The sequence below is a fragment of the Heptranchias perlo genome, unplaced genomic scaffold, assembly GCF_035084215.1.
Source record: "Heptranchias perlo isolate sHepPer1 unplaced genomic scaffold, sHepPer1.hap1 HAP1_SCAFFOLD_52, whole genome shotgun sequence".
Taxonomy (NCBI): Eukaryota; Metazoa; Chordata; class Chondrichthyes; order Hexanchiformes; family Hexanchidae; genus Heptranchias; species Heptranchias perlo.
In genome coordinates this window covers 5,688,787-5,715,299 of record NW_027139537.1, presented here as the reverse complement: position 1 = coordinate 5,715,299, position 26,513 = coordinate 5,688,787, and the positions used below count along the sequence as shown (strand labels likewise).

General features: G+C 44.0%; 1 long non-coding RNA gene across 1 annotated transcript; it reads right to left on the bottom strand.

Moving 5' to 3' along the window:
• Positions 1-815: 815 nt before the first annotated feature.
• LOC137314561 (uncharacterized) lies at positions 816-2,024 on the bottom strand. Its single transcript, XR_010961226.1, has 4 exons — positions 1,939-2,024; positions 1,612-1,782; positions 1,238-1,408; positions 816-972 (listed from the first exon to the last, which is right to left on the bottom strand). It is a non-coding gene; the product is annotated as an uncharacterized lncRNA (long non-coding RNA).
• Positions 2,025-26,513: the final 24,489 nt, after the last annotated feature.

Sequence of the window (26,513 nt, the reverse complement as noted above, 5' to 3'; positions counted from 1 at the left end):
CCCAGACTGAGCCCCACACTGGGCCCTTCCTGTCTGTACATTGACCCAGTGTCCCACTGCAGCCCAGACTGAGCCCCACCCTGGGCCCTTCCTGTCTGTACATTGACCCAGTGTCCCACTGCAGCCCAGACTGAGCCCCACCCTGGGCCCTTCCTGTCTGTACATTGACACAGTGCCCCATTGGTGACCATCCAGCCCCGGATATCCGGCAGAATCAGCGCTGTGGGACCGGGTGACTGAGTCTCGTGACCCTGTCGCTGGGCCTCTGACGTCACAATGGGAGACGACGCTCGCTCAGCTCGAGCTGGAAACCGTTAAAGGGCCGTTCGGATTTCAACCTGGAGCGCGGCCGGTTAAAGGGGAGGGACAGAGAATCGGCCAAAAATGTTCATATAATGAGACCAGTAATGGTTTTAAATTGAAATGTTCAAATAATTAGACCAGTAATGGTTATAAATTGAAATGTTCATGTAATGAGACCAGGAATGGTTATCAATTGAAATGTTCATGTAATGAGACCAGGAATGGTTATCAATTGAAATGTTCACATTTTCACACTTAGTCCGGGTCTGGATTCCCGCACTGACTCCAGGTGTCTCTTTCCGTTTGCACTGAACTGATTCTCCCCCAGCCTGAAACAGATTAAAGATTAAACAGGAAATAAACAGATTGAACAACAGTGTAAATAACAGGGAGACTGGGGTTAATATTTCAATTATAATTACAGACAAATATTACCCATAAAAGGGACTGAATCGCATTGATATTTTATTTATTACATTAAACATTAACAAAAACACTCACCAGATCCGCTCCAGACTCCTGCGGGTCAGTATGAGGGAGCAGAGAGCGGGGACAGATCGGTCTGTGAAGGAGTTTGATCCCAGGTTCAGACCCGTCAGTGACCGGTTTGTACTGAGAGCGGAGACGAGATCCTCGGTACAAGAATCTGTGAGACCGACACCATCCAGACTGGGGATCAGAGAGAGAGAAATAACAGGAATCAGGGTAAATCCCCAGTGTTTATTAATAACACTATTAATGATAATAATGTACAGTATTTATAATAACACTATTACTGATATTAATTAAAATTGGGGATTATTATTAGTAACAGTATTACTGATACTAATAATGTACAGTCTTCATTACTAACACTATTATTGATACTAATAATAATGTACAGTGTCAGACATCCAGTTATTTTTAACACAATCTCACACAGTCTGATGCTTACCGCAGTTCCTGTATTTTACAGTTCGGTTTCCTCAGAGCCGCAGAAAGTAGTTTCACTCCTGAATCTCCCAGTTTATTATAACTCAGGTCCAGAAAGGTCAGTGACCGGTTTGTACTGAGCGCGGAGGAGAGATCCTCTGCACAAGAAGCTGAGATATCGTTATCCCATAACCTGGAGATCAGAGAGAGGAGAGAGAGACAGAGACGAGCAGGGATAACAGGAATCTGAGTAAATTTCCAATATTTATTTGTGTTATTACTTATACTGACATTAATGTACAGTGTTTATTAATTGCACCTTATTGATACTAATAATAATGTACCGTGTTCGGCATCCAGTTATTATAACACAATCTCACACAGTCTGATACTTACTCCAGTTCCTTTATTTTACAGTTCGGGTTCCTCAGAGCCGCAGAGAGTAATTTCACTCCTGAATCTCCCAGTTTATTATTGCTCAGGTTCAGAACCGTCAGTGACCGGTTTGTTCTGAGAGCGGAGGAGAGATCCTCGGTACAAGAAGCTGTGAGATCGTTCGACCATAACCTGGAGATCAGAGGGTCAGAGACAGAGAGCAGAGATAACAGGAATCAGAGTAAATTCCCAGTATTTATTTGTATTATTATTACTTATACTGACATTAACGGACAGTGTCAGACATCCAGTTATGATAAACACAATCTCACACAGTCTGATACTTACCGCAGTTCCTGTATTTTACAGTCCGGTTTCCTCAGAGCCGCAGACAGTAGTTTCACTCCTGAATCTCCCAGATGATTATTACTCAGTCTAAACACAAACAGACATAGAGTGAGAAACAAACTGAATCCAATCCCCGATCTGACACAATTTTTCTCTGACATTACTGGAAATACTGAAAAATCTTCAGGAAATTAATAACCAGATTTCCCTGTCACTGACAATGAATCTCAGTCTGTCCAACGCCCCATATATTCAGGGACTCTCAGTAAATGTATTTATTGAACAAAGTGCTGTCTGTGTGAAGCCTTTAAATGTCCCTCAGTCTGGTCTCATTCCCTGATGATCAGAATAACTCTCCTGGAGATCAGTGACCGGTCCCGTCATGTTTGGGGAAACTTGTCTAATTTCTGCTGCTTCTTAAAGCCCAGATTTTCTGGGAATGGGGCGATTTTCCCCGAATTAAATGATAAAGCGGTGATTACCTGTACTTTATGCAATATTATATTAATCTGTATAATACCTCGGGGTGAGTTATATTGTGAAACGGCGCTAACCGCTGCTGTAAAATCCGTCCCCCAGGATTTTAAGTAATAAGTAGAGTTTATTCTGTCGTGTTTACAAGTTTTCCATGTCCCTGTACTCCTGGTTTTTCGGGGAGGGAAGTCTCTAACTTTATTCCCATTAAACTGACTCTACATTTATTTCAGGTCTAACGGGCCCGACAGTTTTTGGGGAATTTTCTGACGTTCCCTCCCTGAGCGGGACCTCACACACAGGGGGACAGATGGTGGGAAGTTCCCGGGTTCACTACCACTGGTTAACCCAGGAGCCTCCCGCTGTGTGTGGGGCCCCACCGCTGGCCGGTATGTGTCAGTACTCCTGGGCTAATATCCCACTACCTGATAGATTGGAACATTTTTACCGGCAGATTTTAGCTCCCAAATCCCACTGAATTGTCGGCCTGGATTAATGAGCGAGGGGCCTGAATCCACGAACTTCTGACTCAGAGGCACGAGAGCTGCCAGCTGGGTGAAGAGATGGTGGATGTATTGGAGAGTGTGAAGGGCTGTGTCATTGATGAGTTAAGACAACGAACCAATACCCCTCGCGGAAAGCTCAGCTCGCCCACTGGCGGTTGACTGCCCGAAAGCTGTGTTTTGCTCTTTGTTACTGAATGTTTGGTGTTTGGGCTTCCCTCTCCGACACACGTTGACAGTCCGGTGACTGTCACTTGTCCCCACACCTCGGTAAGAGGGTGGGATGCTCCGACACACGGACTGCTGCAGTTAGTGTCGGTCTACGTGTAAGTAACAGTGAGAGGAGCCTCTTCAATGGACGTATCTCAGGCAGTGAGAAAAACAATAAATATAATATATTGCAATTAAATTATCAGACTCTTCAAGTGATCTGTATTTACTGATCCGATAAAGACTGTAAAATCCAGACTTGTTCACAACGATCCATTTTAGATTATCCAGTCCTTAGGGAATTACTAACCGATCCTCTTATCATTTGTCACATCTGTGTTGAATCTGCTTCTTTCTGGTTTAACTGAACTGTTTGTTTCCCTTCATTACGGAGCAACACCACGATCCGTGACTGTTCGACAATTGGCCGAACAGTTAGAGACAAATAAACAGTTACCTTAACACCCGGCATTTGTGCAGTGCGGGTGGCAGCCGCTGGAGTCCTTCACTCTGAATGGAGCAGTGCTCCAGATTGAGGTGTTTTATTGTATCACAGAGTCCAATGACATGAGACAGGACAACACAGTCAATCGGAGTCAGTCCCAATCTACTAAATGTAAGTGTTTCCACAGATCCCACCGTGACCCGAACCAGCGTTTTATTCTGAGACTCAAACAGGTAGTGGAATGTATTCAGGAGATCCCTTTTACCAGTTTCACTCTCTGTGTTTGCAAACTGTCCTTCAACTTTCTCCTTCACCCAGTCAATCACTCGGCAGATTGTTTGATGAAGAAATGGACCCAGAAACTCCTCCAGCGGCCGAGCTGACTGTGATGAGGAGAGACCAACAACAAAGCGGAGAAATATCTCAAATCTTCCATCTTTCTTGCAGTGGGCTTCAATGAGGAATTTCCGGATGTCCCATGGATCTGGAGTCAGGAATTGTGCGAGTGCGGCTACAAACTCTTGGATGGTGAGGTGCGGGAATGTGTAAACCACACTCTGGGCAGAATCATCTCTCTCCAAAAGTTCCATCATGAACCCAGACAGGAACTGAGAAGGTTGCAGATTGTACTTGATCAAATCTCCATTTCTAAACACAATCTTCTTCTCGGAGACTCCAGTGAAGGCCATCTCACCGATCTTCAGTAATACATCACGGGGGGATTCAATCTCTCGGCCATGGTTTTTCAGAATGTTGTAAATATAGTAGGAATATAGTTGGGTGATGGTCTTGGGAACTCGCTGCTGTTTCCTGTCTCTTTGTGTGAAGAAGGGACCCACTGCCAGACCGAGGATCCAGCAGTAGGAAGGGTTGTAACACATGGTGTACAGGATCTAGTTCTCCTCCACATGTTTGAAAACAGCTGCTGCCACCACCTGATCTTCAAAATACTTGTTGAAATATTCCTTCCGTTCTTCACCAACAAATCCCAGGATTTCAGCCCAGACACTGATCTCAGCCTTTTCCAATAAATGTAATGCAGTGGGGCGGCTGGTCACGAGCACTGAACATCCTGGGAGCAGCTTGTGCTGTATTAAACTGTACACAATGTCAGACACTTCACACCAGTCTTCAGGGTCTGTGCACATGTACTGAGGTTCTGTATTTCTCCGATTGTCAGCAAAATCGATACTCTCCTTGAATTCATCTAAACCATCGAATATAAACAGTAATCCCTCTGGGTTCTTCCAGAGCTCTCCCAGAATATTCCCAAAGTAAGGATACAGATCCAGTATCAGATTCCTCAGGTTTATTCTACAGTTAATAGCGTTCAAATCCCGGAATTTAAAACTGAAAACAAATTGAAAGTGTGGGTATATTTTCCCAGTGGCCCAGTCATAAACAATCTTTTGTACCATTGTTGTTTTTCCAATCCCCGCGACTCCGCTCACTGCTGCTGAACTCCCAGATTTGGATTCTCTCCGGGAAAAACTGCTCTGGAACAATTGATCAGTTCGGATTTTTTCTAGTTCTCTCCTGAGATGTTTCTTTCTCCACTCTTCATGGTCTCGGCCTCTTGCCAGCAGTTCATGTTCTACAAGTTTCCGATCTCGAACAGTAGAAATGACCGTTAGCTCAGTGTATAGATTGACCAGCTGGAAAATCTTAACCTTCTCCGTTATTAGGATCGTGTTCACCATGAGTGTTTCAGTTTGGACCCGGAGTGTTTCCTTGTGTTTCTGTTGAACATCTTCAATTAGAACAGACAGAAAGTGGTTCTCAATGTTTGTTGCATTGACATAAAATCAAATTCTCAATCTCACTTTACTATTCAGTAAAATGTTGCGAGATTTAATTCACAGCTTCAATAAAGGTGCGAGCAGGAAATTAAACTCAGTTACTGAAAACCTCGCTTGAAAGTGAACAAGGGCTGAGAAAAGTTTCAAATCCTCACTTGATTCTATTATTTACTGAACATGGAGATTTCTATGAAGGTGATATTTTCTGTCTGATGGTTAATACTATCAGCCCTGCCCCGTACTATCGACATCTCAATACCAATCCAAACGTGATTATACGACAGCAGAGGTTCGAGGGATTAATCTATGAAACAGTCAGTGGTGCTGACCTTCTGCGGAAATGGGAAATAAGGTATTTGCTATCAGTGGGAGAGGGACAGACTGGGAATGGACAGATATCCCACTGTTATTGTATCAGACCTCGGGCAGGTCATCTTGGATATTGTGGGCACTTGTAGAGGGACAGACTGGGAATGGACAGAAGTTCCACTGTTATTGTATCAGACCTCGGGCAGGTTATCTGGGATATTGTGGGCACCGGGAGGGGGACAGACTGTGAATACACAGAAGTTCCACTGTTATTGTATCAGACCTCGGGCAGGTTATCTGGGATATTGTGGGCACCGGGAGGGGGACAGACTGTGAATGGACAGAAGTTCCACTGTTATTGTATCAGACCTCGGACAGGTCATCTGGGGTGTTGTGTGCACTGGGAGAGGGGCAGATTGAATGAACATGACTTAAGTTGCTATTGTGTCAGAACTCGGGCAGGTTATCTGGGGTATTACGTACATTTCTATATCAACCTGTTCACAGGTAACGATTACTGCCATTCTGAAGGTACAGAGGGGAATCAGAATGATGATGTAAGGTACTCGGACTATAGGTTGAGGGAATGGTGAAAGGGTTTGGTGTATTTTGTTTGTGCAAGCGAATTCGGGATTGAAATGTTTCAATGGAATTCACAACATTAATAAGAGCATAAGAAATCGAAGAAGGAGTAGTGCATACGGCCCCTCGAACCTGTGCTACCATTCATTAAGGTCATGGCTGATATATCTCAAATCCACTTGCCCACCCTGTCCACATATACATTGATTCCATTCGTGTCCAAAAATCTATCGATCTCAGTCTTGAATACACTCATCGGAAACAGGAAACAGACTCACAATCAACAAAATAATGAATAATGGAGAAGGGAAGTCAGGGTAATTTTCTCACCCAAAGGGCCCGAGTGCCTGGGAAGGACACTACAGGGGCAGTGTAAGTGGGGTCAAGAGATAATTGAACGTGTTTCTGTGGATACATTGAGAGGAGGGGTAGGTGGGATTATCTCTCTAACAGGGATAGGCTTATTTAGAGACAGGAAAAGGTCATTTGGTCCAATCATTCTTCTGTTATATTGTGTTTCAGAATTTGCGAACAATTTTTCAGTCGTTTTACACCTACATCGAATGTGCTTTCATAACAGTCCTGTTATATCACCGATTAGAATTAATAAACAACGACATCACTCAGTGCAATGTTAGGGTCGAAAACAGTCACAGTTCATTTCAACTGTTCTCCCAATAATTATGCTCCGTTGTTTCATATTGGTCTGAATTTCCAATAATGCAGGTTTTAGAAATTCCATTGGGTCTGAAAAGACCCTGAGTTAAAGGACTATTCTTTGAGTCGAATAAGTTCTCTCTTTCACTGCCATTTGGAAGACAGCCCACAACTTTCGAATTACCCTTAACATTGTGTTTCCCTCACATTTCTACACGGATTAATGATCTATTGTGTGAACATCAGCACATCTTCTCAGATCAGATCGAACACGTTGACGTCTCGTTCTGTGCTGTAAAATGATAACATTTTTAATATTTCGCATTACTCCACCGAGTTCCCTACAGATGATTGTGAGCAGATTTCTGGGGGCGCAGGTAAACCGTGACGTCTGGCTCAAAGCACTGTTCATTAATTGTGAGCCCAGAGCATCTTTGGGGCACATTGGTGTTGTGTATAGGATTCAAAATATATCAGGATCCTGCCAGGTGTGTGTGGGGATTCACAGTGTATCAGGATCCTGCCAGGTGTGTATGGGATTCACAGTATATGAGGATCCTGCTAGGTGTGTGTGGGGATCCACAGTAGATCAGGGTCCTGCCAGGTGTGTGTGGGGATTCAGAGTGTATCAGGATCCTGGCACTTGTGTATGGGGATTCACAGTGTATCAGGATCCTGCCAGGTGTGTGTGGAGATTGCCAGTGTATTAGGATCCTGCCAGGTGTGCATGGGGATTCACAGTGGATCAGGATCCAGCCAGGTATTATGGGGATTCACTGTGGATCAGGATACTGCCAGGTGTGCATGGGGATTCACAGTGGATCAGGATCCTGCCAGGTATTATGGGGATTCACAGTGGATCAGGATCCTGACAGCTGTGTATGGGGATTCGCACTGTATCAGGATCCTGCCAGGTGTGTATGGGGATTCACAGTGTATCAGGATCCTGCCAGGTGTGCATGGGGATTCACAATATATCAGCATCCTGTCAGGTGTGTATGGGGATTCATAGTGTATCAGGATCCTGCCAGGTGTGTATGGGGATTTACAGTGTATCAGGATCCTGCCAGGTGTGTATGGGGATTCACAGTGTATCAGGATCCTGCCAGGTGTGTATGGGATTCACAGTATATCAGGGTCCTGCCAGGTGTGTGTGGGGATTCAGAGTGTATCAGGGTCCTGCCAGGTGTGTGTGGGGATTCACAGTGTATCAGGATCCTGCCAGGTGTGTATGGGATTCACAGTATATGAGGATCCTGCCAGGTGTGTGTGGGGATCCACAGTAGATCAGGGTCCTGCCAGGTGTGTGTGGGGATTCAGAGTTTATCAGGATCCTGGCACTTGTGTATGGGGATTCACAGTGTATCAGGATCCTGCCAGGTGTGTGTGGAGATTGCCAGTGTATCAGGATCCTGCCAGGTGTGCATGGAGATTCACAGTGGATCAGGATCCTGCCAGGTATTATGGGGATTCACAGTGGATCAGGATCCTGACAGCTGTGTATGGGGATTCGCACTGTATCAGGATCCTGCCAGGTGTGTATGGGGATTCACAGTGTATCAGGATCCTGCCAGGTGTGTATGGGGATTCACAGTGTATCAGGATCCTACCAGGTGTGTATGGGGATTTCACAGTGTATCAGGATCCTACCAGGTGTGTATGGGGATTCACAGTGTATCAGGATCCTGCCAGGTGTGTATGGGGATTCACTGTGGATCAGGATCCTGCCAGGTGTGTATGGGGATTCACTGTGGATCAGGATCCTGCCAGATCTGTATGGGATTCGCAGTGTATCAGGATCCTGCCAGGTGTGTATCGGGATTCACAGTGTATCAGGATCCTGGCAGGTGTGTATGGGGATTCACAGTATATCAGGATCCTGCCAGATGTATATGGGGATTCACAGTGCATCAGGATCCTACCAGCTGTGTTTGCAGTTTGATTAATTGGAGTAAATGTACCAAGAAATCAAAATTCGGAGTGTCTGTTAACTTCAATCTACGCAAAATATTCTTTGCCTGTGAGGCGATGGCAACTCACTGATATGTATGAAGTGCTTCAGTGTATTAGCATCCTGCCAGATGAGTGTGTTTTCACAGGATTAATGACAAATCAAATGAATATTTATCCTCTTTGATTTGCCCTTTGAATTTCTGATTCCCAGATTCTGACAATCTCTAAATAAACGGCTACAGTCAAACATTCTGATTCTCAGAAGTGAAATAAACGTTTGAAATCATAATTTCATCACTTACTTTTCAGGTGACTGGGTATTTCAGATAAACCTTGTCCGATGTTCATATAATCAAATGGATCAGGACCTGTTTAATTCAATTAGATTTCATGAAATCAGATCTGTGTAATATTATAGTAAATTTTGCAGTGTTTCAATCTGAAATTGAATTCAGTGTGTGATTTTACCGTACCAAGTTCCTGCATCTCTTTCAGTATTTTGTCCAACTTTGGTACCACATGGTGCATTTTCACAAAGGATTCCCACATCACCCTTCGGGCCCGAGAGCCTTTCTCCATCACCAGATTTAGAAGAAGTTTGGAACTGTCCGCCCTGTTTCCCTTCTCCACGAGATCAACGACTGTCTATAAAGAATAATAATGTATATATTTGTCCCTCCTTGTCCCAGTCCCACTAAAGCAGTTTCTCTTTTTTTTCCAGTCCCACACAAGAGTTATACCTGAACCGTTCCCCTGTCCTTTGTAAAGACACTGACCGATCCACTGGGTATTTTGACCTCTTCCTATCATTGTTTCAGATTCACTGTATTTTCAGTTTGATCCATTTCTTTCCTATTTGACCTGTTTCTCTTCTTTCACAATCTATGATTCTAAGATCTGATATCCTGTTAGTTCTGTGATGTTTAAATAATCCAAACTCATTCCATATCGCTCCCACTTACCCGATGTTCCTGTCCACTGAAATGCCACTCGTATGTTAACAACGAGCTGACACCGTCCACCACTTCTTCAATCGCCTGTTCTAGTCTGTCCCGGTAGAATTTCGTCAACTGGAACAGCTGGTAATCGTCGCACTTTGTCAGGAACTCAGTGATTGCAGTGTTCGGATCTGTGAACAAAACGGAGAAAAATAAACACATTATCGACTTTCTATCCGGGCGGCTACATTTCCTCTTATACCACATTATCAAACACCTTCTGAAAACCCATATACACCGCGTGTGCTGCATCCCAACGATCTATATAGTCACCTCTCAACAAAGCTGTATCAGATTTGCCGAATACAACTTTTCTGCAGCGAATCCATTCCACCCTCCCCTGATCATCCCCTGTATCTCTAAATGTTCACTAATTCGACCTGGAATTACAGATTCAAGGAGTTTGCCCACAACTGACGGAGACTAATTGGTCTCCAGTTAACCGTTGACCCTCTCTCCCTATTTTATCAGAGACATTACTTGGGCTCCTTCAGTCCACCTGGATATTTTTGATAACAAACGAGGATTGAGAAATTGTGGTCAGAGTCCCTCCAATCTCCTCTCTGACTTCCTTTAACAGCCTCGGGTGTGTTATCTCTGGGCCCAGTGATTTATCCACCTCAGCGATGTTTCTCAGATCCAAATCCTTCTCTACAGTTATCTCTAACTATGGGCCCACATCCTCCTCTCGTACACCAACATTTTCACATCCACCATCATTTTTAGAAACTAAAGGAAATATTCGGTATCTCCCCAAAACTTCATCTCCAACTAGTTTCCCCTCGTTCCCCCTCTATCTTACCTCCACTGCCGGCGGGTCTGAAAAACACACCGAGAATTGTGCTATTTCCCTTCCTACATATGGATTCTATCTTAACACAGCTCCCTGCACCATCCTTATGTTCAAAACCTCTCCTTCTCTCTGTTCTCCTTTAAGATTTTCCTTAAAACCTATCTCTTTGTCCAAGCTTTTGGGTCACCCATCCTAATATCTCCTTATTTGACTCGGTTTCAAATTTTGCTTCACAATCGCTCGGGTGAAGCGCCCTGACTCGTTTTACTACATTAAAGGTTCTATTTAAATGCAAGTTGTTGTTGTTCTAGCTCTGTATTGGAACCTTCTATTAATATTGGCGTCCAGAGCTATTTTTCTCCCCCCTCAAAATGTTATAACCAGGAACATTTCGCTCTGTATCCTGTGAAAACTCAGATTCTGTCTTCTAAATATTAGATCATATCTCTTATGCTTCTGAGTTTCCAAATGTGTTTGGAATGGTATGTATATTCACAGACATAAAACGTAAACATAACTCCGATTTTTTGGAATGTTGATCCGTTTTCGTTTCTTTGTTTTTTTTCAAAATATCAAGTGACGTTATCTCTCTGTACTTCAATACCACTTTCATTTTTACCTGCTAAGAACTTTTCACTATTTCATAAATCTTCTGTTCCCGCTCCAACAGTTTTATTAATTCCACTCTCCAGTCTCAGACCGGATATTTCACATTCTTCCCCACTGCTCCATTCACCCAGTCTGTAAAACCACTGTTGGTCGGTTCAGACCGTGACCGTCCCTTCCCTTCTCCCTGAACTCACTCTAGTCCCCAAGACCGTGAACCCTTCCCTCCTGCTCCAGCCCTGCAGCCACACATTGACCTGCTTCATATTTCGCCCCTTAAGCGGCCCAGTGGAAAACCATCCGCAGATCACCACCTGACGGCCTTTTTTATGTCCAGTGCATGAGTCTTAATATTCCCTCGATAAATGTATTTCTATCCGTGTTATTGGTTCCGACCATGACTATTCAGCGCTCTCCTTTCCTTCCCTGAGATGGTCCCATCTGTTCCATGATGTTCTTCCCTCTGACACCAGGTTGGCAACTTACCTTTGGGGACCTGCTCAGGGCTGCAGAAGAGACTGTCTATTCCTATGACGACAGAACCTCCCACCACTATCGCTCTCCTATTCCTGTGTCCCACCTGCCTCTCACCCCAGCCCCACTCGGGGTGTCCCCCTGCTCCCCGGTCTCTCACTGTTACTCAGGAAGAGCATCCTCTGAGTCACTGTCTCTATCCACCTTACAGTCCCCAAAACCAGGTACCTATTGGACAGTTCCAGTACTCAGGAGATCTCTCCACCTGTGACTGCACTATCCCTTTAGATGGTCACTCACTTTCCTCTATCTACACAGTATCTGTGGTGTTACCTCTTCTTGTGAGAGCTGCAGGTTCATGCGCGCGATTCGGACCATTTGTCAGGTCACAATTGATATTTTAAAGAATTTTCTGAACCTACCTGTGTCCATTCTCATTCTTGTTGAACATGTTGGATCTTCTCCCCTGTTTGAACCTTCAGCCATGGCGGTGACAGACGTTCCCAGATTCTGATGCTCTGTAATAAATATATTAATTGGAGAGTTAGACAGTAATATCAAAATGAACAGGAGAACATTTCTTTGTTAAACATGAAACCAAGTCCCTCCTCCCCCATCAGTACAACAGTCGTTTGCTCAGGGATCGAGCATTCCCCGAGTGTTGTGATCAATGCTCCACATCAGATATGACACAGTGAAATCCAGTAAACCCCGCTGATCTCCACAATTGATTTCCAGATAGGATCTCGTCGGCCGTGACTCTGCACTGGGAGCGCCCAATATTTAAGATTTACTGACAGTGCTGCCAGAACAAGCCTTATTCCTGAGGTAGTGAATAATTCTGGAGGGAAATATGGAGCGGGTGATCATTAAATAATTAAATGATCCTTCATTCGGTTTTACACAGTATGGGGCAATTGGATTATTTTCATTCACAGGCTTGTGTTGAATATTTTCGATTGTTGAGTTTCGTTATTAAATTCAGATAGTTTATGAATATGATATCGATCAACATACACAATATATAGCTGGGTGTGATTCCTTTGTTTTCTATGGGCACTGACAGTGTCCGTGTGTTCATGGAGATGTGTCCTCTTTGTGCTTCTATTTGAATATATTTACCAAATCACTCATGGTGTCAGCATCTGTATAATGTGCACTGTAGGAGGTGAGGATATTTACCACTGTTCTAATATTAATACTAATGAGCACTGTAGGAGGCGAGGAGATTTACCACTGTTCTAATATTAACACTAATGAACACTGTAGGAGGTGATGAGATTTACCAATGATCTAATATTAACACTAATGTGCACTGTAGGAGGTGAGGAGCTTTACCACTGATCTAACATTAACACTAATGAGCACTTTAGGAGGTGAGGGGATTTACCAATGATCTAATATTAACACTAATGAGCACTGTAGGAGGTGAGGAGATTTACCACTGTTCTCATATTAACACAGCGACACCCCACTAATCCAGTCTTGCGATGTGAGAGCTCCCAAGTTCCATATCACTCCCTCAGTGAATCAGCTGCTTCTCTTGTCCCTTATCAATAACATTAGTTTTCACAATTACAATTCCCCAATCTGTTGTTATAGCTTCACCTTGACTGAACTGTCCATCAAATCATTCATCTGGTTACAGTTACAGGGAGATTAATGAACAATGGCCTCCTGCAGGCGGCGTTATCACTTGGCCACTTTCCTTGCACAGATGTTCTTTCCTCCCGCGCTTACCGCTATCACACGTGCCTGTCTGCAGCCAATTCGGTTCGAAGCACGTGTGAATGAACAGGAGACAGTGAATACCATGGGCCCTGACTGCATCCCACCATCGTGCTCAGCAAACTCTGGCGGTGCACCAATTATACTGGCTTCACCCGCCAATGTACAAGGTGGACGTGCTGTGTCCAGTGCACAGAATCAAGGACTAATTGGACCATGTCAATCAGCGCCCTATCAGTCACCTCTCAATCATCAGCAAAGTGATTGAGGGAGTTGGTCCATCAAGTAACACTCGCTCGTTAATAATCTGCTCGCCAGCGCTCAGAACCGATTCCGCCAGAACCACTCAGTTTCAGACGTCTTCATAGTGTCAATCCACACATGGATGCGAGAGTTGAGAACCAGAGGAGAAGTGAGAGGAACTCACCAGTCAACAAGCAGCGTTTGATCGGGTCCGGCACCAAAGAGCTCCAGCAAACTGAGGTCAACGGGAGTCAAAGGTAAAACCTCCAGTTGTTGGAATCAGACGGGCCACCACATTGGGTTATGTTGGTGGTTGAGGCCTTTGTTGTAGGTTGCAAAGTGTCAACCTCCAACTGTTTGTTCATAAGAGCTGTAATAATTCAGAAATATCTTCCAATAATATTTTAAACAATAGAATTTGAGCGGGAGAGAATAGATTGAGGTTTTAGTCTCTTAAATGACGCTGCCACGAATGTTAATTTCAGGAAATAAACAACCTTTACATTCTGATCAGTGAGTAACTCACCGACTTTCAATATAATTGAATTACTTCACAAGTAAACGGTGAAAGCCCCATTGGTCTACTTTAAAACGCAATCACGGTGCTCACTATATTCAGGGTCCTTACCTTTTGCTGCGGCTCCTGATTCTGGTTCCAGAGTGTCCGGGTAAGTTCGGGTTGTTGGTTCTGCAGGTTGATGAACACACCCTGGGTAAAGATCAGTTGCACATCACAGTGATAAACACGACCTTCAGCCTGATCAGTACAATCCCTCCCCACCCTATTCTCTGGTGTGGAGCTCGATCTGAATCACACACGGTCTCATTCTAATGGAAATGGTCTGATAAATTACTAATATTTTAACCAAAGTCATTAATTCTTTGTGTGGAAACAATTACTAAGCCCATCCCCCCCAGCTCTTCCATGTGCGGTTCAGAAAACCCCGCGGTGAAACTGTGTTCTGTAGCTGGATTCAGTTCCGTGTCCTCATAGCGATTTTAATGCTCATCATAACACTTGTTTATTATCGCACTTTAACAGGTTTCCGACAGCAAGGGGCAAAGCTCGCGGTTAGATTATTGGGATCAAACACCAGAGGGAAGGGCACAGTGAACTCTCGGAGATGAAACGTTCCCTTTGCATAATTGACTGTTTTTGTCCCGATTCTAACTCTGTACAAATGTAATATATTCTGATCCCGGCTCCATTAATTTCAGTATTGTATCCATTATAATGTTAATCTGATCCTTATTGCTCCGAATTTGTACAATTCCTGTCCCATGACTGGTTAGTTTATTTTCCAATGATGGCCACTTATTAACAACAGAGCAATGATTATAATCTCCTGCAGAAAGTCTCCAGTTAATAACCAACAGTCTCGGCCTTGATCAGGATATTCACACCCTTCAGTATCAGGCTCCAGGTTTCACTTACTGGAATTGAATCAGCAAATGTGTGCGGGAAACAAGTGAAATTTCTGCTTCATTGGCCTGTTAATCTTTATTGGGGGTGATGGAATTTCACCTTTTCATTTAATCTTTGTTTTAAAAGTTTGACAGCGGATAATTTATTGTGAGGCTGCGAAACTCAACATTAGCATTTGTATTTAATATTAATATTAAAAGTTCATGTTACCTCGTGCGACTCCTCCGGACCTTATCCCCGTCCTGCTTATCTGTCCTCCTACTCCGTTTACCGCTCCCCCGGTTTCGTGTCTGACATCCCTGCCTTTTACCTGTCTACTTCTCCCACCGATTCTGTGCCTGGCCGTTAATGTATCTTACATTAATATATCTTTATACATACTTTTATTATTACCCTTTCTATTACTTGCACTTTTTTGATATTCCCTTTTTGCTGTTCTTCATATTTCCTTTGCTTTCCTTTGTTGTTTCCTATTTTTCTCCCAGTCCTCTGGATTACCGCTTTATTTGACATTTGTGTAAGTCACTTCCTTTAGCTTCATACTGCCTCTTACCTCACACGTTGACCATGGTTGCTTGACTACATGTGGAATATTTTGCTCTTTCGGGATATGTTTTGGATGAACAGCTCTGTTCCATCCACAAAACAAAAGGACAGACTGAATCCAGCCAATTACCGCCCTCCCATCCACCTCTCAATGATCATTGATGAGTGAATGTTTCTTGATGGCGCGATTGATGAGTCCGTCCATAACCTGATGGACGGACTCATCAATCGCGCCATCAAGAAACATTCACTCATCAATAATCTGTAAAGCGACGCTCAGTTCGCGTGGTGCCTCAAATCCCCGGATCCCCACTTGTTCACAGATACAAGAGTTAATTGCCAGAGAAAAGGTGACTGTAACTCGCCTGGTCAATTGTCTGGGTTTGGCATCACGGAGCCCCAGGATCCTGAGGTCAATGTGGGTCATAGGGTAAACCTCGCATGGCTGGAAACATTGGATTTCGCTGACGATTCGAGGTTGTGATTTACATTGAAAAGTCTCAACCTCGAACCGTGTCAAAAACAAAGAGTATCTTTGAAAACTATTTACAACAGCAGAATGTCAGTGCGCGAGTTTACGTTTGGAAATTTTATTCGTCAAATGGCGCTTCTTCCACTAAGTTAGCTTATGTAAAAAAATGTCCTTTCTTACCTGATCCAATATGGATACAACTTTTCAATCTCGTTGAACTAATACACAAATGCACTGCGATGGATCAGTTCTGCTGCATTAAAACACTGTAATTGTGCTCAGTATATTCGGGGTCCTTACCTTGTGCTGCGGCTCCTGATTCTGGTTCCAGAGTGTCCGGGTAAGTTAGGGTTGTGGGGTCTGCAGGTAATGACACACCCTGGGTAAAGATCAGTTACACATCAACGTCATAAACACGACCTTCAGCCTGATCAGTACAATCCCTCCCCGCCCTGTTCTCTGGTGTGGGGCTCGGTCTGAATCACACACAGTCTCATTAAAATTGAAATGGTCTGATAAATTATTGATATTTTAACCAAAGTCATTAATTCTTTGCGTGGAAACATAAACTAAATACCGCACCGCCCAAGCTCTTCGATCTGTGGTTCAGAAGACCCAGCGGTGAAACTGTGTTCTGTAGCCGGATTCAGTTCCGTGTCCTCAATTCGAATTTAATACTCACCATAAAACGTGTTTATTATCGGACTTTAATAGGTTACAGATAACAAGGGGCAAAGCTCGCTGTTAGTTTATTGGGATCAAACACCAGAAGGAAGGACACAGTGAACTCTCTGCGTTGAAACGTTAAGTGTTTCGATAAATGGCTGTTTCTTTGTCCCGATTCTAACTCTGTATAAATGTAACACATTCTGATCCCGGCTCTCTTAATCTCAGTATTGTGTCCATTATAATGTTAATCTGATCCTTATTGCTCCGAATTTGTACAATTCCTGTCACATGACTGCTTAGAGGTTATTTTCAAATTGTTATTTATTAACAACTGAGCAATGATTATAATCTCCTTCCGAAAGTCTCCAGTTAATGAGTAACAGTCTCGGCCTTGATCAGGATATTCACACCCTTCAGTATCAGGACCCAGGTTTCACTTACTGGAACTGAATAAACAAATGTGTGCGGGAAACAAATGAAATTTCTGCTAATTCTGCCTGTTAATCTTTATTGGGGATGATGTAATTTCACCTTTTCATTTAATCTTTGCTTTGAACGTCTAGCAGCGTATTCAATTTATTGTGAGGCTGAGAAACTCTGAACATCAAATTCATTTCCATATTAATATTTGTATTTAATAGAAATATTAAAAGTTCATGCTGCCCATTGCGATTCCTCCATGTCTGATTCCCCTTCCTGCTTCTCTGTCCTCCAACTCCGATTACGGCTCCGCCTGCTTCGTGTCTGACATCCCTGCCTTTTACCTGTCTATTCCCCCCACCGATTCTGTGCCTGACCTTTAATATTTGTTCCCCCCAACCCACCGGTTCCGTATCTGTTTCTCCCCTTGTTTCCACTCCCTCAGCACTATGTCTGTTTCTGTTCTAACTTGCCTTCCCCAGATGCGCTTTCCATCCCACCTGCTCTATGCCTGAATGTCCCTCTGCACCTGTATTTATTCTGAGGCTGCGAAACTCAACATTAGCATTTGTATTTAATATTAACATTAAAAGTTCATGTTATCTCGTGCGACTCCTCCGTACCTTAGTCCCCGTCCTGTTTCTCTGTGCTGCCGCTCCCAGTTTGTCCCTGCTTCGTGTCTGACATCCCTGCCTTTTACCTGTCTACTTCCCCCACTGATTCTGTGCCCGGCCGCTAATGTTTCTTGCACTTAATATATATTTATACACATTTTTCCTATTAGCCTTTCTATTACTTGCACTTTTTTTCGTATTTTCTTTTTGCAGCTCTTAATATATTCTTAGTGCCCCTTTGTTGTTTTCTATATTTCTCCCAGTCCTCTGGATTACCGCTTTACTTGGCATTTGTGTAAGTCACTTCCTTTAGCTTTATACTGCCTCTTACCTCACACGTTGACCATGGCTGCTTGACTATACAAGTGGAATATTTTGCCCTTTCGGGATATATTTTGGATGAACAGCTCTGTTCTGTCCACAAAACAAAAGGACTGACTGAATCCAGCCAATTCCCGCCCTCCCAGCCACCTCTCAATGATCAGTAACCTGATGGACGGACTCATCAATCGCGCCATCAAGAGACATTCACTCATCAATAATCTGTACAGCGACGCTCAGTTCGCGTGGTGCCTCAAATCCCCGGATCCTCACTTGTTCATAGATACAAGAGTTGAATGCCAGAGAAAAGGTGACTGTAACTCGCCTGGACAACAAGGCAGCGTTTGTCTGGATTTGGCACCAAGAAGCCCCAGCATCCTGAGGTCAATGCGGGTCAAAGTGTAAACCTCCCGTTGCTGGAAACATTAGATTTCGGTGACGGTGAGAGGCTATGATTTACATTGAAAAGTCTCAACCTCGAACCGTGTCATAAACGAACATTATCTTTGAATACCAATTACAAATGCAGAATGTTAGTGCGCGAGTTTACATTTGGAAATTTCATTCTGTTAAATTTCGCTTCTTCCAGTAAGTTAATGTATGTAAAGAAAATTCCTTTCTTGCCTGATGCAATATGGATACATTTCAATCTCATTGAATTAATACACAAATATAATACAATGGGTCAGTTCTTCTTCATTAAAACCCTGTAATTGTGCTCAGTATATTCGGGGTCCTTACCTTGTGCTGCGGCTCCTGATTCTGGTTCCAGAGTGTCCGGGTAAGTTAGCGTTATAGATTCTGCAGGTGAATGAACACACCCTGGAGTAAAGATTAGTTAAACATTACCGTCATAGGCACGACCTTCAGAACAATCCCTCCCCGCCCTGTTCTCTGGTGTGGGGCTCGATCTAAATCACACAACGTCTCATTCGGATTGAATTGTTCTGATAAATTACTGACATTTTAATCAAAGTCGTTAATTCTTTGTGTGGTAACAATGATTAAATTGTCCCCCAGCTCTTCCTTCCTGGTTCAGAAGACCCCGCGGTGAAACAGTATTCTGTAGCCGGATTAATTTCCGTGTCCGCAATTCGATTTTATTGCTCATCATAAAACTTCTTTATTATCGGAATATAATCGGGCAGAGACAGCAAGGGGCAAACATCACTGTTAGTTTATTGGGATCAAACACCAGAGGGAAGGACACAGTGAACTCTCTGAGTTGAAACGTAAAGTTGACTGACCCAGTCCAACACCCCACTGACCCAGTCACACACCCCACTGACCCAGTCACACACCCACAACCCACTGACCGAGCCCCACACCCCATTGACCCAGCCTAACACCGCACTGAAATAATCCTGCGATGTGAGAATTCCAAAGTTCCATATCACGACCTGAATGAATCAACTGCTCCTCTTGTCCCTTATCATTGACATTCGTTTTAACAATTACAATTCCCCAAACTGTAGTTAAAGCTTCACCTTGACTAATCTGTCCATCCAATCGTTCAACTGGTGACAGTCCCAGAGAAATTAATGAACAATGACCTCCTGCAGGCGGCGTTATCACTTGACCACATTCCTTACACAGATGTTCTTTCCTCCCGTGCTTACCGCTATCACAGGTACCTCTCTGCAGCCAATTATGTTCACACCACGTGTGAATGAAGAGGAGACAGTGAATCCCATGGGCCCTGACTGCATCCCACCATCGTGCCGAAGAACGAGCTGTCGCCCAGACAAACTGTAGCAGTGCACCAATTATACTGGCTCTACCCGCCAATGTACAAGGTGGACGTGCTGTGTCCAGTGAACAGAATCAAGGACTAATTGGACCTGGTCAATCAGCGCCCTATCAGTCCCCTCTCAATCATCAGCAAAGTGATGGAGGGAGTTGGTCCATCAAGTAACACTCGCTCGTCAATAATCTGCTCGCCAGCGCTCAGAACCGATTCCGCCAGAACCACTCGGTTTCAGACTTCTTTATCGTGTCAATCCACAAATGGATATAAGAGTGGAAATCACCCCGTCAACAAGCAGCGTTTGATAGGGTGCGGCACCAAAGAGCTCCAGCAAACTGAGGTCAACGGGAGTCAAAGGGAAAACCTCCAGTGGCTGGAATCATCCGGGCCACCACACTGGGTTATGTTGGTGGTTGAGGGCTGTGTTGTATGTTGCAAAGTTTCAACCTCCAACTGTTTGTTCATAAGAGCTGTAATAATTCAGGAATATCTTCCAATAATATTGTAAACAATAGAATTTCAGCGAGAGAGAAGAGATTGAGGTTTCAGTCTCTTAAATGACGCTGTCATGAATGATAATTTCAGGAAATAAACAACCCTTTCAATCTGATCCGTGAGTAACTCCCCGACTTTCAATACAATTGAATTACTTCACAAGTAAACGGTGAAAGCTCCATTTGTCTACTTTAAAACACAATCATTGTGCTCAGTATATTCGGGGTCCTTACGTTCTGCTGCGGCTCCTGATTCTGTTTCCAGAGTGTCCGGATAACATAGGACATAGGAACATAGGAACAGGAGTAGGCCATTCAGCCGCTCGTGCCTGCTCCGCAATTTGATAAGATCATGGCTGATCTGTGATCTAACTCCATATACCCTGGCGCACCATCCTGCCGTCCGGCGGAGGCGGGAGTCCCCAGTGGAGGTCTCTCTAGTCGGGGATCTGGGGTGAAGAGTGTTGCACGGAGCAGTCGCGTCCAATAGGCGTTTACGCCATTTCACGGACACCCAGGCCGCCTGCAATTTCTGCGGCCTGGACGAGTCCGTGTTTCACTTATTCACTGGGTGTGGGAGACTGCAGCCCCTGTTTGATTATTTGGAGGGGCTGCTCCTCAAGTTCTGGCTGCACTTCAGTCCCACGCTCCTGATCTTTGGCCGCCCGGTGAGGAGGGGGGCGGGCAGGTCGGTGGGCGTCCTCGTGGGCCTGCTCCTGGGCCTGTCCAAGGTGGCCATCCACAGGTCCAGGTTGCTCGCGGCCCGTGGGGGCGGTCACTCGGACTGTCTGCCTCTCTTCCGCAGAATGCTCCGCGCACGGGTGGCCCTGGAGATGGAGCACGGGGTGTCTGCCGGTACGCTTGAGGCTTTCCGCGACCGGTGGGCACCGCAGGGGCTGGAGTGTATCCTGGACGAGGATTTTTTTGCATTTAAACAAACCCTAAACCCCAACTTCTTATAAAAGGGTGGCATGAAATCACACAAAAAAAAGAGAAAAAAACTCCATATACCCGCCTTTAGGCCATATCCCTTAATACATTTGGTTGCCAAAAAGCTACCTATCTCACATTTAAATTGAGCAATTGAGCTAGTATCAATTCTTAGACTGTGCCCCCGACTCCTAGAATCCCCAACCAGTGGAAATCGTTTCTCTCTATCCACCTTATCTGTTCCCCTTAATATCTTATAAACTTCGATCAGATCACTCCTTAACTTTCGAAACTCCAGAGAATACAAGGCCAATTTGTGTAATCTCTCCTCGTAACTTAACCCTTGAAGTCCGGGTATCATTTTCGTAAACCTACGCTGCACTCCCTCCAAGGCCAATATGTCCTTCCGAAGGTGCGGCACCCAGAATTGCTCACATTACGCCAGGTGCTGTCTAACCAAGGTTTTGTATAGCTGCAGCATAACTTCTGCTCCCTTGTACTCCAGTCCTTTAGATATAAAGGCCAGCATTTCATTAGCCTTCTTGATTATTTTCTGCACCTGTTCATGACACTTCAATGATCGATGTACCGGAACACCTCAGTCCCTTTGGACATCCACTGTTTTTAACGATTTAACATTTAGAAATACACAGTTCTTTCCTTTTTTGATCCAAAGTGGATGACCTCATATTTGTTGACAGTGAATTCTATTTGTCACAGTTTTGCCCATTCATCTAATCTATCAATATCGCTTTGTAATTTTATGTTTTCATCTACACTGCTCACAATGCCACCAATCTTTGTGTCATCGGCAAACTTAGATATGATACTTTCTATGCCTTCATCTAAGTCGTTAACAAATATTGTTAATAATTGAGGCCCCAAGACAGATCCCTGCGGGACTCCACGAGTCACATCCTGCCAATGTGAGTACCTACCCCTTATCCCTACTCTCTGTCGCCTTTCTGTTTGTCACATTCTGGAGGGGGAGGGTGAACAGCCAGTAGTCGTGGTCCATATTGGTACCAACGACACAGGTAAAAAAGCGATGGCTTCCTGCAAGTTGAATTTAAGGAGTTAGGAGATAAATTAAAAAGCAGGACTTCAAAGGTAGTGATCTCAGGATTAGTACTGGTGCCACGTGCGAGTGAGTATAGGAACAGCAGAATAGACAGGATGAATGCATGGCTGCAGGGATGGTGTAGGAGGGAGGGTTTTAGATTCCTGGAACATTGGGACCGGTTCTGGGGAAGGTGGGACCTGTACAAGCGAGACCGGTTACACCCGAGCAGGACCGGGACGAATGTCCTCGCGGGGGTGTTTGCTAGTGCTGTTGGGGAAGGGTTAAACTAGAGTGGCAGGGGGATGGGAACATGAGCGGGGGGTCAGAAGGGAATAAAGTTGCGAGCAGCAAGAGAGGGGAAGAACCTACGGGAAATCTACAACACAAATAGTACAAACAGTTGTTCAAGAACAAGTGAAAGGGAAAAGCGTAGAGCAGCAGAAAGAAAATGTACTTTAGGCACGACAGATAAAATAAAAACTAGAAGGCGTAAGGCGATTAACCCAGCATCAAAGCTGTGGCGGGGGTTGCGAACCTGAGCAGGGAGACAGAGGAAAGCGTGTCAGGAAGGGACAGAAGGTATGGAGAAAAAGTTAAAGTGTTAAAAAAGGAAAAAGCAGGAACGAAGTGTCACAAAACATATTTGAAAGTTCTTCATCTGAATGCACGGCGCATTCGTAACAAAATGGACGAGTTAACGGCACAAATAACTACGTATGGGTATGATCTTGTGGCCATTACAGAAACATGGCTGCAGTGTCACAACGACTGGGAATTAAATATGCCAGGGTATTTAACAATCAGGAAGGACAGGCAGGAAGGAAGGGGAGGTGGGGTGGCTATGTTAATAAAGGAAGGAAACACTGTAATACAGAGAAATGATATTGGGACAAAGGATCAGTATAATGAAACAGTTTGGGTAGAGATAAGGAATAATAAGGGGGAAAAAACACTAGTGGGCGGAGTATATAGCCTTCCTATTAGTTGCAACTCTGCTGGAAGAAGTATTAATCAGGAAATAGTCGGGGCATGTAAGAAGGGAACAGCTATAATTATGGGGGATTTTAACTATCATATTAACTGGACAAATCAAATTGGGCAGGGCAGCCTTGAGGAAGAGTTTATCCAGTGCATTAGGGATGGATTTCTTGAGCAGTATGTAACTGATCCTACAAAGGGGCAAGCAACCTTGGACCTGGTCCTGTGTAATGAGCCAGGATTAATTAATAATGTCCTAGTTAAGGACCCCCTTGGAATGAGTGACCATAACATGGTTACATTCCATATCCAATCAGAGGGTGAGAAGGTTGGTTCTCAAACAAGCGTACTTAGCTTGAATAAAGGAGACTATGATGGTATGAGAGCGGAATTGATTAAAGTGGACTGGGAAAATAGACTAAAGGTAAGACGGTACATGAGCAGTGGTGTTCATTTAGGGAGTTATTTTCCAACTTTCAAAAAATATATATTCCACTGAGGAAAAAAGTTTGTAAAAGAAATGACAGCCATCCGTGGCTAAGTAAAGAAATTAAAGATAGTATCCGACTAAAAACAACGATATATAAGGGAGCCAAACTTAGTGGGAGGATAGAAGATTGGGAAGTCTTCAAAAGACAGCAAAAAGTAACTGAAGAATTGATTAAGAAGGGGAAGATAGATTATGAAACTAAATTAGCAAAAAATATAAAAACAGATAGCAAGAGTTTCTATCGTTATATAAAAAGAAAAAGGGTGGCTAAGGCAAACGTAGGTCCCTTCGAGGATGAGACCGGGAAATTAATGGTGGGAAACATGGAGATGGCAAAAATACTGAACAAATATTTTGTTTCAGTCTTTACGGTAGAGGACACTAAGAATATCCCAACACTGGACAAACAGGGGGCTCTCGGGGGGAGGAGCTAAATACGATTAAAATCACGAAGGAATTGGTACTCAGTAAATTAATGGGAATCAAGGCGGATAAATTCCTGGACCTGATGGCTTGCATCCCAGGATCTTGAGGGAAGTGGCAGTAGGGATTGTGGATGCTTTGGTAATAATTTTCCAAAATTCTCTGGACTCGGCAATGGTCCCGTCAGATTGGAAAACTGCTAATGTAACACCCTTATTTACAAAGGGTCGTAGGCAGAAGGCTGGAAATTATAGACCAGTTAGCCTGATATCTGTGGTGGGTAAAATTTTGGAGTCGATTATTAAGGAGACAGTAGCGGAACATTTGGATAAGCATAATTTAATAGGACAAAGTCAGCATGGCTTTACGAAGGGGAAGTCATGTCTGACAAATTTGCTTGAGTTCTTTGAGGACACAACGTACAGGGTGGATAAAGGGGAACCAGTGGACGTAGTGTATTTAGACTTCCAGAAGGCATTCGACAAGGTGCCACATAAAAGATTATTGCTCAAGATAAATGATCACTGGATTGGGGGTAATATTCTGGCATGGGTGGAGGATTGGTTATCAAACAGAAGCAGAGAGTTGGGATAAATGGTTCATTCTCGGACTGGCAACCAGTAGTTAGTGGTGTTCCGCAGGGGTCGGTGCTGGGTCCCCAACTCTTTACAATCTATATTAACGATTTGGAGGAGGGGACCGAGTGTAATATGTCAAAGTTTGCAGATGAGACAAAGATGGGAGGGAAAGTAGAGAGTGAGGAGGACATAAAAAACCTACAAGGGGATATAGACAGGCTGGGTGAGTGGGCGGAGATTTGGCAGATGCAATACAATATTGGAAAATGTGAGGTTATGCACTTTGGCAGGAAAATCAGAGAGCAAGTTATTATCTGAATGGTGAGAAAATGCAAAGTACTGCAGTACAAAGGGATCTGGGGGTCCTAGTGCAAGAAAATCAAAAAGTTATTATGCAGGTGCAGCAGGTGATCAAGAAGGCCAACGGAATGTTGGCTTTTATTGCTAGGGGGATAGAATATAAAAACAGCGAGGTATTGCTGCAGTTATATCAGGTATTGGTGAGACCGCACCTGGAATACTGCATACAGTTTTGGTCTCCATGCTTAAGAAAAGACATACTTGCTCTCGAGGCAGTACAAAGAAGGTTCACTCGGTTAATCCCGGGGATGAGGGGGCGGACGTATGAGGAGAGGTTGAGTAGATTGGGACTCTCCTCATAGAATCATAGAATCATAGAAGTTTACAACATGGAAACAGGCCCTTCGGCCCAACATGTCCATGTGGCCCAGTTTATACCACTGAGCTAGTCCCAATTGCCTGCACTTGGCCCATATCCCTCTATACCCATCTTACCCATGTAACTGTCCAAATGCTTTTTAAAAGACAAAATTGTACCCGCCTCTACTACTGCCTCTGGCAGCTCGTTCCAGACACTCACCACCCTTTGAGTGAAAAAATTGCCCCTCTGGACCATTTTGTATCTCTCCCTGCTCACCTTAAATCTATGCCCCCTCGCTACCTTTGGGAAAAGATTTTGACCATCGACCTTACCTATGCCCCTCATTATTTAATGGACTTCTATAAGATCACCCCGAAACCTCCTACTCTCCAGGGAAAAAAGTCTCAGTCTATCCAACCTCTCCCCATAAGTCAAACCATCAAGTCCCGGTAGCATCCTAGTAAATCTTTTCTGCACTCTTTCTAGTTTAATAATATCCTTTCTATAATAGGGTGACCAGAACTGTACACAGTATTCCAAGTTTGGCCTAACTAATATCTTGTACAACTTCAACAAGACATCCCAACCCCTGTATTCAATGTTCTGACCAATGAAACCAAGCATGCCGAATGCATTCTTCACCACCCTATCCACCTGTGACTCCACTTTCAAGGAGCTATGAACCTGTACTCCTAGATATCTTTGTTCTATAACTCTCCCCAACGCCCTACCATTAACGGAGTAGGTCCTGGCCCGATTTGATCTACCAAAATGCATCACCTCACATTTATCTAAATTAAACTCCATCTGCCATTCATCGGCCCACTGGCCCAATTTATCAAGATCCCGTTGCAATCCTAGATAACCCTCTTCACTGTCCACAATGCCACCAATCTTGGTGTCATCTGCAAACTTACTAACCATGCCTCCTAAATTCTCATCCAAATCATTAATATAAATAACAAATAA